Source organism: Mycteria americana, chromosome 4, assembly GCF_035582795.1.
Source record: "Mycteria americana isolate JAX WOST 10 ecotype Jacksonville Zoo and Gardens chromosome 4, USCA_MyAme_1.0, whole genome shotgun sequence".
NCBI lineage: Eukaryota > Metazoa > Chordata > Aves > Ciconiiformes > Ciconiidae > Mycteria > Mycteria americana.
Window position 1 is genome coordinate 71,653,958 of NC_134368.1, and position 14,775 is coordinate 71,668,732.

The 14,775-nt window shown below is 46.7% G+C and overlaps 1 protein-coding gene across 1 annotated transcript in view; it reads right to left on the reverse strand.

Annotated features, from left to right (window-relative positions):
* SCD5 (stearoyl-CoA desaturase 5) overlaps positions 1 to 14,775 on the reverse strand; it is a 34,634-nt gene that overhangs the window by 11,743 nt on the left and 8,116 nt on the right. The gene's annotated exons all lie outside the window — the stretch shown is intronic.

Below are 14,775 nucleotides of genomic sequence, written 5' to 3' on the forward strand. Positions count from 1 at the left end.
AAAAACTTCTCTTATCATCGTGAGCTCATGACTCAGTAATAAAAATGCACAAGGAAGCAGAGCATTCACCATCTCCCTCAGTTTCAGGAACTGCTTTTCCCTCCCTTAATTAAAAAATTGGCCAAGTAAACTTCTTCTGAGCATTTTTTCAGATGGCCAACACAGCACTGGAGCAGGTCTGTTCCTTATTCACCACATTGGCTCCAGGCTAGACACATAGCCTAAGCACATGCGTCCCGCAGTGTAGCCCCCATGCTTAAAATAATACCCCCACCAACCACCATCGCAGCATTGGTACATCTCTGGTTCTCCTTTCAGCAGAGGCCACGCTCACACATGCTCCGGCTGGTTAACTTTGCATTTCTAGGGGCAGGGGGAATGGCTGGCTGGGACAGCAGAACAAGACAGTGGACCCAGGCCCGCCTGCTCGAGCCATGCATCTGTGCACTGATTGCTTCTCCTTTGATGTGCTCACTGGTTTTGCCTCTAGTGTTTTCGAATTCCTGTGTGATGGATGATCCACAGCCTGAGTTGTTTTGACTTGCAACAAAAGGAGACTATAGGAAAGGGTTGAAAGAATAGTGCATTAGAGCTGCTCCTCCTTTTGGAGAGAGACCAGAGGGAAAATGGGAATGGCTAGGAGGAAAGTATTCTGTAAGTCTCAAATAAACTGGACTATTTAAAACTATTCACATTCAAGCTATCCAGCTGTCGTGACATATAGACTCTTATGTCTCCTTCCCATAGGTGTTGATTTCTCATACTGTGCCTAAAGAGTACAGGCTCATTTTACAAGTGTAAAATTAAAACAAGAGTGCATTCAAACAATAACAATATTACAGAACAACCTCAAATGAGTTTGCATGGTCTGAAGCATTGTGCTGTTTAGCCAGGGCTCCCTGCCATCCTACACACAGAGACATGTTTTGGTTAAAACAGCCTATTTCAAATACCTAAATAGAGTTACTGGAACAAAAAGGGAAAACCTTATCCCCAAAAGGGGGTTTTCTACTTGTGTCTGCACAACAGTCTGTCCAGCAGAGAACCCTGTTACACATGCAGTGGCTAGAAAGGAATTCACAATCAGCTTTTCCCAGTAGGTAATGTAAAACATCTATCTTTGCAAAAAGAAAACAAAAATATGTATATGTAGGGGGGTGTCTGCTGTGTCCCTCTATCAACTCTCGACTCACAGTGCTTAAAATTACAGCATCTAAGAGAAAATATAATAGAAAGATATTTGGTAAAATAACGGCAACCATATTTCATGTTGATTGTCATCCCTGCAGACTGAAGGAGTAAATGGACATTATCCACTCCACTGGTGGATCCATCAAAACCAGATTTACCCAAACTGTTTCACATTATGTACACAGCCCAAATTCCTGTCACCTCCCACACAGCAAATCAAAGCCTTTCGCACAAAATGCAACAGACAAATGGAGTGAGAATGGTCCTAGTAAAGGTCACGCATCTCTAAAACCCGCTTTGGACACCAGCACCAGAAAAGGCAACTCTCCTTTTCAGCAGGCTGCAGTGTTCAAGCTACTCCCAGAAAAGGCTCATCTGTGCAGTTAAGTCCAGTGCACTGAAGTCTATCACCAAACTCAGATTTCTGCCTGCTTCCTGAAGGGAGGTACAGATATGAACTGAAAATCATGCATTCTCTCTGCACATTATTTACAGATTTTGTTGAATTTACAGATTAGTCTCAGATGAGTAAAAATGCCAACACTACAACAACCCATACTCCAGTCTCTGCTGCAGTCTTGCAGTTCTTGTACATGCCTTGTCAGTGCAAGGACTCAGACTTCTACGAAATTAGGGAAAACCTATCCTGTCATTTTCTGTATGTGATGTTGAGCTGTGCAAAAACGTCACTAAATAAGGCCTTCCAAATTGCTCAAATGACTGTAATTGTGGGAACAGATCTGTGACACACAGAATACTGACATTATCCAGCTAGCATAAAAATATTAAGGTTATAGTCCTGAATCATTACAAGAACATATTGTCTGTGGGCTTTATGACTGGTTAACCTCATGCTAGTCACAGGGACTGAAATCTCCCATCTTCAGCAGTCTCTTTGCTTCCTTAAAGCACAAAGAGGGGCTTTTCTCCCACTTCAAAGCAACAGATCATTTAGATGACCAAGCACTTCTCAAGGCATCCATCCATCTTAAGCATGATCAATTGCTTAAAATGAGAATTAAAGATAAGTGGGTAGAACAAGACATATGCAACGTTAAGGTTGATTTCGCTTTCTTTCTCTGTCCAGTGCAAGAAAGAGGCTGAGTGGTAGGTAACATACAGACTACATGAAATAGCTGCACTGAATACAAGGGGTTTATGCCACCTGATGATTCAGCTCTTATAGAGCTCAGCTTAACAGAGACCCTTTCACTCAGCCCACTCCACACCACCAGCATTGCAGCAGAATGGACAACAGTATTTTGGAAGTCTGGGGGATGCCCTAGGGTCTACGTGCCACCCTGTGTCCATACCTTGGGTGTGAACACCTCCTAGCCCAGGCCCCCTGCGAGCATCATTCCCGATTCACACTTCCCAGGAAGCCCTGGGCTACAAATGGGAGGAGGATTTATCTGAAACATTTCTGCAGGAGTCCTCTTGCTGCATAGGCAGCCTCACAGGCAGCATGTCTCCAGCCATCAACCACGAGCAGGCAAGCTCAGCTGTACTTCAGGACAGGGAGTGACTGGTGTTGTGACCCAGCAAAAGGAGGGGGATGCCTGTTTCACAGGGGGCAGCTGACATGCTGGGGGTGTCTCAATGGCCATGGTCGCAAGCAAGCTGGCTCTCGCCTGCAAGGCTCAGCAAGCAGAAACGCCAACCGAGAACCACCACCAGACTGAGGAAATACCCTCAGAGCCTCCCAGAAACATTGCTGCCCTGATCAAATGGGGCTTTCCCAGGGCTTCCCTGGGCCACAACCACAAGCTCTGTCCTCCTGCCCTCTCCAGCCCTCCAGGGACTTGCCAGCCCCAGCCACTACCAGAGTGATCAAGCTAAAATGGCTGGGGCTTATACCCACGCAACATGCCTATTTTTTGGCTTTGCAGAGGAGGAATCCTAACAGCTGGAATTTTCCTAATATAAATCCTGAGGGCTGAAGCATCCCCAGAAACAAAGAAAATTACTCATGAGTTTGGTGACCGGAGCAGAAACAAATCCTGTTAGACAAATGCGATACAGCGATATCAGGTTTCTGTGGTTCTTACAGGAATTAGGGTGCCTGAAAATATTACTCAGCCACTAATTCCCAATGTATAAATAGCCAAGATGACAAATATTTGCCATGTAAAGACAGGTCTCAAGCTTTCCTTTGCAAAATAAATTATGAACTCAAAACAAAAATCAGACTATAAATCATTTGACTTTACATTAATTATACACAGCTACAGTAACTACATGAGAAGAGAGCCACTACTTACCTACCTGGCTCATTTTTGCGGGTGGGGAGCGTGTGCATGGGGTGAACACCTCCATGAAACATGAAAGGATTACACTGTGGAGCAAAGCAGCTCAGTTAATAGCAAATTCCCCTTATACTGAAAACTCCCTCTTAGATCTGTAATTAAACAGCTCTCCTAAGTAATAAAGAGTTATTAATTAACCACAGTTATTGCAGAAAAGGGGGGGGGGGGGAAGACACAAGAAAAGTACCAATAAACAACCTGGAATGCAAACAGTTAATGATACAGTTCTTTTTAATTCAGTGAGGTACTTAATGTACAAAGAGGAAGCTGCTACAATAGCTAGATAAGTCTTCTGCATGTTTTAGTGAGCTAACTGCAACTGGGCTGACTTACCACAGCAAAATCACACTCACAAGGAAACCACAGCATTTCAGACTTAACCTATAGACTGAAGACTGAGCTGGGCTATCCATATATATTGGCTTCACACATGATCACAGGCCACCACGAGTACCAGAGACTCTGAATTCAGAGCACAGATGACCATCTTGTTGAGGAGGACTACTTTTCCTCCCCTCAACCGGTGCTGCAGGGCTGGCAGGAATGCAGCTTGGGAGAGGGTTGTGTTGGAGCATGGCGGACGAGGTTGTCAGCAGCCACTGATGATGGATGTGAAGAAAGAACAGCAAGCTGGAAGCACCCCCACCTCCCCAAGATGCCCAGCTATGAGGCTGCGAGGCATTTCCACAGGGCTGTCCTCACGGGGAAGCCAAGCTGGCCCCAGCACTGACTGCACAGAGAGGGCTGCTTGTGAAATGAGAAGTGCTTGAGGGATAAGGAAGATGGAGCTAGAAAAGGCCTGTGTGAGGAATTGCTAGCCACAAGCCTGGGGATGGAGCACACAGAGCTGCCAGGCAGGGCCAGCATCTAAGAGAGCCAGGGCATGGGAGTTCCGCCAACAGTACAGCAGCCTGAGCAGGAGCTCTGAAGCCACCTGACAAAAAGTTGTGTCACGCTAATACCAAAGTAAAAGAAAGAGTAAGAAAAAAGAAAATAGTGGAATGAGGACTTCAAGAGGAAAAAAAATGAAAAAGCAAAAGCTAACACAGCAGAAAAAGCTGTCTGGAGAGACCTGGGATGAGAGAGGAAATAGAGCAGCCAGTGAACAGATCTGTGAAAGACAGTGGGTTTAAGGCTGGTATTTCTGGTGTTGTGAAAAGTAAGCTAGAGCTGTGCAGCTCACAGTTTCATACTAAAGCTGGAGGGAGAGGAGGAAGATCCTTTCAAGCCATTTACTGAACGCTTATTCAGTTTTGCCTCACTCATGGACTGATGGCAGCGTGGAGCCTCTGCTTCACTGAGCCACTGGCAGGGAGCCATCTGCCTGGCATGGAGCTGAAGTGTGCCACTGGGCTGGGAATGCATCCCAGTGCTGACTCCACGGCTCTACAGTCCGCCTTATGCCTGGCAGTAGGGTTCTCCTGCCACATGCGGACCCAAAAGCAGATCCCAAAAGCAGCATCAGCTCCCAATTACCACGTTCAGTGTGAGAGTTCAGATCTACTCTGTTAATGCAGATACTCATGTTATTAGGCACGTGTCATCCTCACATACCTCTGCACTTTCTGGATACCGTGGCATTGCATGGCAAGGAGCTCCACAGGTCTGCAGGGTCCTCTTGGGCCTTTACTCCTGCTTCCGCTACTGCAAAATTGTTTCTTTTGAGAATTTACTCAGAACAAGAGCTGAATTATCTTCCCTAGTCCCTAGGATGGTGTGGAAATGCTGTGTGCCATGCCTGCTGCTCCCCAGAGCAATAGCTAGCTTGGCCTGGACAGGTGGTGGAGCCCCAAGTTTACATAGTTTTAGAGGATTTCAGCTGGCTATGGTTTGCTTTGAATCACTGTCTGCTCAAAGCAATGATTACAGGAGCTTTAGCTTTGGTCAAGCCCACTTTTCTCCCATTTATCTGAACATGCTGGCTTCAGGACAACTCCCTAGAAACAGCCTCTGGACCCTCTTTTACAGTAATGGTCATGTACATGCCCACAGCTGTCCTCAGCTATGCCCATCCAGGTGCTCATCACAGCCAGGAGGGTGCCCAAAGCTGTGCAGAAAGGCCCAGGAGGTAGCTCTGATCTCATCACCCTACTAGCTGGATCCTTGAGCACAGGCAGCCGGGCTGCAGCATCGGCCAGAGCCCTCTGCCAGGGCCAGAGCTCTATCCCCAACACATACAGAACAAGTGTCCCCAGCCAACAGCTCTAACTGCCATACCAATTAAGACCCAAAACTCTGCAGGGAGGTTTAGGGCTTGCTGCAGGTCCAGGAGAAGTCTGAAACCTGGGTGCAAGTACCTGAAACAGCAGAGCCTGTGCCAAGAGCTCTGGGCTCTGCACAACTCAAACACCAAGCCCAGAGCTGCCTTTGACTGGATGGTAAACCAGGACCTGTTTCAAAGAAGGATGATTTAATTCAGCAGAGCAGAGGTTTTAAGTGGGTTCCTCCTTGTTTCCCCCTACTCTTTCTCAAGACCTCAAGGCAGAATTACTCTCAAACATAGGAATTTTACTTCCTTCTTCCATTGTTTCTGACACCCGCCCCCGGGGCAAGCTCTGCAATACACAAACCATGCGTTTATAGAGTAAACTGGTGTGAAATGCCTCCATGGTGAGCGGGGCCCCAACACATCACTCCCCTGGGCAGGTAGCACGCTCTCCCTCCTGGAGCCCTGCAGAAGTGTAAGGTCTGACAGAAGCATTTCCAACCATGAGCTCACTCAATAGAGCACAGCATAAGCAAAATAGGAGAAGCATATAAGAGAGGGAACAAAGGGGAAGAGAGGGAAGAGAAAACAACAAGTAAGCCTGTGCAAAAGGACAAAAGAGAGAACCAGTGCATGGGAATGGGAAGAGGATGCAAGAGAGACAAGATACATGAGGTTAAACTACCGTGCAAACAGGGAGCCGGTGGGTTGCTAGGCTTCCAAGTACACTGTGCCTGAGCACAGATGCTATTTATGAGAACACGCCAGAATCAATAGGCAGAAGATTTTTAGTCAACATCCTTATTAATGACCCGAAACAAAGGCAAACAGCATATTAATTACAACTGCAGATGATGCTAAATTTGGACCAGCAGCGAGAGAGAAAGAAACACAAAAGGATCATTGCAGAAACAGGGAAAGTAAGGCTCAAAATAAAGATCTGCCTGGATAGAAAAAGCAAAGTAATATAGTTCAGGGGGCGATAACTGCAGACAGGGATCTGCAACGAGGATGAGATGCTTGGGGAAGTGGGAGCCTGCAAGGAGGATCACCAACAGCTCATAAAATATTCTCAGCGTGCAATATGATAAGGCAGCAAGACATCAGTGTGATTTTGAACAACAGGCACAGAGGTATCATCTCACTGTCAGAGAGAAGCAAGGAAAACTATATCAGGCAAATAGTTTAAAAATGCATGGGAAATCAACAGCATAAAACATTTGAGCCATCTTTTTCAGAACAGCTCATTATCCCCATGGCTGGATTTTGGTTGACAGCCGCCTGAATTTAGTTGACAGCCGCCTGAATATGAGCCAGCAGTGTGCCCAGGCAGCCAAGAAGGCCAATGGCATCCTGGCCTGTATCAAAAATAGCGTGGCCAGCAGGACTAGGGAAGTGATTGTGCCCCTGTACTCGGCACTGGTGAGGCCGCACCTCGAATACTGTGTTCAGTTTTGGGCCCCCCACTACAAGAGGGATATTGAGGTACTGGAGCGCGTACAGAGAAGGGCAACGAAGCTGGTGAAGGGTCTGGAGCAGAAGTCTTATGAGGAGCGGCTGAGGGAGCTGGGACTGTTTAGCCTGGAGAAAAGGAGGCTGAGGGGAGACCTCATCGCTCTCTACAACTACCTGAAAGGAGGTTGTAGAGAGGTGGGGGTCGGTCTCTTCTCCCAGGTAACAAGTGATAGGACAAGAGGAAATGGCCTCAAGTTGCGCCAGGGGAGGTTTAGACTGGATATTAGGAAATTTTTCTTCACCGAGAGGGTTATCAAGCATTGGAACAGACTGCCCAGGGAAGTGGTTGAGTCGCCATCCCTGGAGGTATTTAAAGGACGTTTGGATGAGGTACTTAGAGACATGGTGTAGTGATGGTTTTTGGCAGTGTTAGGTTTATGGTTGGACTCGATGATCTTAAAGGTCTTTTCCAACCTATATGATTCTGTGATTCTGTGATTCTGTGATTCCAGAAAACCTTTACTATGCTTAGTACCAAACTCTTCTGAAAACCTGAGTGTCCAGGGTACTGACCTCTTATGAGGATATGGGGAGATATTGCCACAGTCTGTAGCTACTTCACAGGCATCAGGAAATCATCCCCTGCTCTAAGTGGTTGCTTAAATTGGAGATCTCTCCCAAAAAAAAAAGTCAACTCTGTTGTACACTGAATATCAAAATTAGAACCTCTTCCATTTCTGAAACCTGGGACCACATTAGAAACATGATATGTATTTATTTTTTGTGAATCCAGCAGATTCCAGATTGCTTTTGACTTTTATCTGGTTATTAAAAAAAAAATCAAATCAACCAAAACAAGAAGTCCAATAAGCACTGGGTTCACTCTGCACATCTGAACAGACAATGCTGGCTCTTGAAAGAGACGAGATGACTGGACATCCTTCTTAGACACAGATTACAAGGAGACACTGTGTCAGATAGCAACTATCCACACGTTACCAACATCAAACATAACCTAATTATATGGAGCAAATCGCAATTATCTCTGAGGGACAAAACACCAGACATAAAAATAGTAGCGGTGAAACAAAATCAACTGTACATTCACAATTTCTGTCAATATATAAAACCTTTAAAATACAGAATAATGTCCCACAACTGTTCCCATGGGGTGGCAACACGCAGAGCCTGGCAACAACTCACACCCAGTGCCTGTAGTCCCTGCCTGCACAGGGATGGCGAGGAGAGGAGGGATAGCAGGGCTGGGAGCAGGGAAGGGAATCAGCCCTTGCCAGTCCCACTGCTGGCATCTCTCTCATACGTGGCTAAAAACCTCACAGTCCCTTGCAGAAGTAAGGGATTTATTTGGATGCTACATTCAACCATAGCAAGGTGACTACTTTGAACCAGACACAAGCCTGGAGAGCTGTCATCCTCACAGTTTGGTCTAGGTGAGTTGTACCAAACACAGATCTTACCACAGCCCCATTTTCCAAACAGACTTTGGGACTAGGCAAGTTTTGTGAACATTTGAGCTTTTTGGCATGCTACAAAATACAACAAGTGTTTTTCTGGTCCTGATGCAGCAAATCACTGACTCAGTTTTAAGTGATTACAATTCTTTGGTCAGCCAGCATGGGGATGTACTACATCAAGTGCCAGGAAGCAGGGCAAGAACTCCCAGACCACCTCTGTCTCACCAGTACCAACGACAGGGAAAAAACACAAAAAAATTAAAAAGGGGAAAAAAGACAACCCAGTTACTGTTGCACTAGCAGTGTCTGCACAACTGGTGGACTTCAAGATGTGGCATTTTGCAGAGTGTGTGGAAAGTAATTACCAAGGCTGAAGGCTGTCCCAGAGTTCTTATCACACTTGCTCTTACCAGGAGGGTGACAGATCTTGGATCAAGATAGCCACCAAGGGTCAGGGCCTTGGTGTTATGTCTCGTTCTGAGGACATCAGCTCCATTTACTCCTGCGCTAGTGCAAAGCCCAGTGCAGAGAGCTCAGAACAAGCTGCATGAGCATCACTCTCTCCTAGAACTGGCCATTATCACTGACAGCTAGAGCACTAATACAGATTTTGGCCGCTGCTGTTCCCATGGCCTCAAGTCAGCAGGTAGGGGACCCCCAGCTGGGGCTGCCAGATCACTCTTCAGACTGCTAAGCGCTTCCTCTGTTTTTCTACAGCACCCCACTCAGCGGGGACTCTGGCAGACGGAAAGATCACAAGCCAGCAAAGAAAGCCAGGAGCACCAACAATGAAACACAGACCAGAAAAACATCTAGTGTGCTCACTGTTGTGAGAAACAGAGTAGAAGAAATCTGCATACTCCAGCCACAAAAACACACCCTGTTTGAACCTCTTGTCGGAGTCCATCTGATTTCTGGTTGCGGTTGCCTTTCTCCCAAGCTCTGTGTCACAGCCTCTGCCCATGGCCACTTCCTGCCAGCCCCCTGATGCAAAGCCCCGCTCACAACCAACCTGCAGCGTTATTTTATATCTGCTCAGGGACCTGTTCCTTGAGTAGTGTCTTTAGCTTTCAGTTGCCATCATGGAAAAACCTTAGCTCTCCTACTGCCATCATTTTGAGGACAGCTTCAGAAGCATACAGCACCCTGGTTCTGCTGGAGGTCTCAACTGCTGGGCGATGACATTCCCAACACTGTTTAGCCTACAACATTTGACGCATTACCAGCCCTAGGTGGGAGAGCTTGAAGTTACATTCAGCAAAGGCTTATACGTTTTTGCACACACACTGTGTCTCTAGCAGTTCAAGGATCAGGAGGCAAGATCCCATGGATACAGGAGGGAGTCATTTCTTAAGAAGATGTGAATTCTAGTGACACTAATGGCCAAGAAAGCACATCTTTTGCTTGGGGAAGAAAAATTAACAAACACAAGGGCTGTGCTTCACCTGTAGATATCTGTTACCTCTTCAACAATAGCGCAGCTGAAAACAACTGACCTCAAAAATGCTGTTGCATGATGAAGACATCTTGTGACATGACACTGTTTGGTGGAAATACTCTCTCCACAGCTGGAGTAGCCAGCGAAGTCTCAGGCAAACCTCTGTGTGACAATGCCCGGCAAGAAATTTTCATCTCAGCACAGGCCATTTTTTTCATCCCTGTATATAAAGGCATACCACAACTTGATTTATTTGTACAAATAACTATTTGAAGATTAAAATAACAGGGATGGACATGCAACGTTTGTCCTTTTCCACACCAGCATTTTACCTCTGCTTATTCAGCCAGATCAAAATTGCTTGCTAGGGAATTTTAGTAACCAAACACATAAAACCTAAGGTCTTCCATCAGGCTACAAGAACTGCATAAGAAATACAAACAGCGAGTTGCTCAAGCACAAAGCGAGCATCGCAAAGTTGACTGATTGCCATAAATATGTAACACTTCTGTATTTATGGTTAGGATTTTTTCCTTTCTAAAATTAAATTATATCTACATATCTTGCATCTGCCTTCTCTTCTTCACTTGTGGGTTTTTGCTGTTATTCAGTGGCAGATTTAGGACTAATGAACCACATTAGATAATCTGACCAAACCAGGGAAAGCACTTCCAGTAGCATTGAGTGGTGCCTAACTCCATTCCCACTGAAATTCAGGGCAGCACTGCCATCCATTTCAGTAGCTGCACCATGCTTGGCCTCTTCTGAGCACCTCAGAGGTCCTCCACTTCACTATGCACACAGACAGCGGTAGAAGATTCTCTCCTGATTCAACATCAGGGCTCAGACCAGAAATGCAGCCAATAATTTCATGGTGCCTGGTACCACAATGCTTTTTTGTGCTATCATTAGATAACACCAAGTTTTGGGATATACTTTCCTAAAATGCTGTGTCTGCCCTAAGAAAGGAAAGTTTTCCTACGCCAAATTAGACCAACACTTGTCTACCCAAACATCTCATTTAAAAATGCTGGTTGATGTCATCCACTGCATTGGTGGGAAGGGCAGGGTCAACATGCAGCATTATTAGATCCAGATTAGATATCAAGTCTCCAGTATACATCTCTAATTCTGTCACCCTCCAGGGCAACCCTGGAGATCTCTTTCTCCACAGCAGAGAGATACGAGGAGCAGTAACACAGCACTTAATCCACATGATCCTACCAAAAAAAGCCTCATTTCCTGACCTGGAACTACATTTACTAAGGAGGGATAAATTTTCCACCTTAGTCCCTAAATTGCTGCCAAGAAGAAATGCTGAATTAGTGCTCTGGCCCTAGGGTCTCTGGGAAGGAAACACTTCTCTGTTAGCAGACGGAGTCAGTTGGCCAACCCACTGTTCGCTGAGTCCTGCTAACTGTCAAAGGCTGGCATCAAAAGCACCTTGGGCTGGATTCAAACTAGCTACTGAGAATTAAAAAGCACCAGCGTGCAGCAGCACCAGTTCCCTGAGACACTCACCATATAGCAAATGCCAGCTCTCATGGGGACCCATGCATTCCTGTGAAGACCAAACGTGTGAAATCTCAGGTCAGAAGCAGGTTCATCTAAAATTAGATCTACATATTCTCTGAGCTACTCTAAATTCAGCCAAGAGAGAAAGAGATAAGAGGAAGCACATCAAAGGCAAAGGGGAAGCAAGAGTTTTAGAGCTGCAGAGACGACGAGTTCAGACGAGGCCTTTCTCCTGCCCCTCTGTACCACGGTGGAGGAGCTCCAGGAGAAGCCATCTGTTGCATCCTCTTGACCCTGCCATCACCAGCTCATGAAATCCAGTCTGTCTCTGCCTGGATGCACATGCCTGCATATGCATTTTCAGGAACATTCCCCAGAGCCTGCCCTTTTAGCTGAGCATACAAAAGACTTTATTCCAGTTGGAATAGCAGAAACATCCACATTGACAACTGCAGCCAATATGACATAAATAGAGCCAACAAAGCATTAGAAATCGCGGCTGGCAGCAAGTATTCCAGTGAATGCTAAAATTCCCCTAGGAAGCAAATACAGATTCCCTGAACTCACCAGCAACTGAAGATTGCCTTAAGATGCCAACCAGTTTATATATAGTTTTAGATCAAAAGAGAAGGCTTGAAGATGCTCTGGTTTCTCTGAAATTTTTGATGCTTATGTGTAGCCTCTCTCAGCTCAGCTGAATCCTGCATCATCACAAAACCATGGGCAGATTTCACTTCTCTCCCAGTTACCTCACTGCTGTCCTCAACCTGCATGCCAGCTAGGGCTCTGGTGGTTTTTAAGTCCTCTATAAATGCCAAGAAAGAATTAATGCCGTGTTTGTCTCTTTTTTCAAGGACAGAGCAAAGAAATAGTGCAGTTAAGCCATTAGCACAACACTCCAGAGCCTTGCACTCAGCAGGCAGCTCAGCCTCAAGGAAGAAGGACTAGTTATTTAGCACCCCTGCCTATCACCAGCCAAAGCTTGCCCTGTACGCAGCTGGGTACATGGTGGGAGAATGGCTTCATCTCGCCGTTCATGCTGTGCACACTGGCAAGACCACCCAAAGCACAGAGCCAGGGAACAGCAGCTTCTTGGCTACTAGAAACAAAAGATGTGGCATGCTACACACTTGTGATTTGGGCAAACTGAAAGCTTCCACCTTTTACAATCTCGAGGCATGGGACACAGGAAAGGAGCAGGGCTCAGCAGGAAGTGATCCCCTTCTGAACTGCTGGGCCTCCAGACACGATTCCCTGGGGAGGCAGCAGCACCTTTGTCCCAGCTCCCTGCTAAACAGGATCCATTGCACAGGACAGACCCTGCTCCAACCCAGTACCCTCCCAGGTCAGCCAGTGGCTGCTGAAGCAGAGCTCTGATGGTTTTGACTTCTCAGGACTTCATACTCTGGATGATGTTGCTGTCCCTTTGTATCACTGCATCTTGCCCAGATGCTTTGTGCCTGCTTCACTTGTATGCTGTCAGCTCCTACACCATTTCCTCCCCTTTCCAAAACCAGAGTTCAGAGAAAAATCTGTTGCAAAAAAAGGCCTCTCCCAGTTTTCTCTCCTTCTGGCAGTTTGAGCCTCAGAGCTGGGCTGCAAGTGCTACAGCTCATTAAAATTAGAAGGCACAAGCCTCCTGCATCCAGCCTAATGTGCGTCAGGCAGGTCAGTTACCCAGAGCCATCAGGTTAGAGGATGGCACCAGGTGAGAGAAGGACACCTTTGTCTCCAGTGCAGTGGGCAGGCTGATGCTGTCAGCTCTCCAGGGGCACTCACTGGATGATTGCTCACCACCCTCCCTGAATGACTACTCACTGTGCCCCTCCAGCTCAAACAGCCCTAGCCCAGCCCAGCTCTGCTCCTGCAGTGAACTCTGGCACAGGGAGAAGGCCCACACATCGGCTCTCTGCCTCCACTTACCCAGCACGATGTTTTTCATATTTCTCCCCCACTTCCCCACCACCACCTGTGTATACACTGCATAAGGAGGCCGGCTTTCATCTGTCTGCTGTATAGCGGCCAGGCAGTTTTTGGCCAACTCAAGCACACAAGTCTATCCCTCTCCATCAAAGGTAGGAGCCGAAGCCAACAGAAAAGAAGGAGAGCCTTCTATGGCTCCTGCAAGAAGGTCCAGCCACACTTGCATGTTTGCCTCACTGCAGCTGAGTCCAACTGACTGCAGCAGCAGAAGAAGCAGCTCAGAATGAAAACAATCATCTATGACCACCATTACAACTGATTGCTTCAGTTGACTATAAAGGTCCTATGTTCCACATCTACAGCCAAATGCATTCTGGAAAGAAGTTATAACCTTATGGTGTTGGCCAAAAAAAATTATTAAAAGGCAAAACCCCTTTTTAAACCCTCAATCCCCTATAAAATACAGAGTTTCTGACACTTTCATAAGACATGCTGCCATTTCCAACCTGCGCTGTTACCCAACACCCATACATTTCCCTTCTCCAGTGCCCTGGTAGCGGCCCTGCCTGAAGGATCACCCAAAGAGAGCAATAGGCACCAAGTGGAAGCCTAGGACTGCTGTTCCTCCACCCCACATGCTGCCAGGGCTCAGAGAACCTATTTCCAGTTTTTCCCATCAGGACCCGCTTTTGCTGCTCTGCCCAAGCACTTCTCTACATGAGCTACAGCCCTTCTGCATCCCAACTCCTCCCCCTCCATTTATGAAGAACATGAAATAAGCCTCAGAAACACCTTGTCTCACCCTGGCCTCCTGCTTCTCTCCAAGCTCTTGGGTGTCCAGAAGGGCACAGTGAGCTTGTATGTTCACCTCAGCCCTGGACTGCAGCAATTGCTGGTTAGAGCAGCACAAACCCCTTGCAGGTGCCTTCTTCCCTTGCTTCTGAAATGCCACCTAAGGGCCTAGGCAGAAGTCCCTTCACAGATCCAGCTGCGTAGCCATGATAGGAGACATCCTGTGAACTACTCCAGAAGCAGAAGGCAGAGTAGGAGCAGCCAAACACTGCAACCTCTTCCACTGACACAGCAGGATCCCACAGGCACAGAAGGCATTACCGTTAGCCTGGGTTGGGGAGGATATGAAACACTCAAAAATATAAAGTCAGCCAAAGAACAGAGCCAAAGACCCAGGCAAAGAAAGAGTCCAGTCAAGAAGAGCTCCCCCATTTGCCAAGGCCAGGTTATTTTATTCTGAGCCGCTCAGAACAT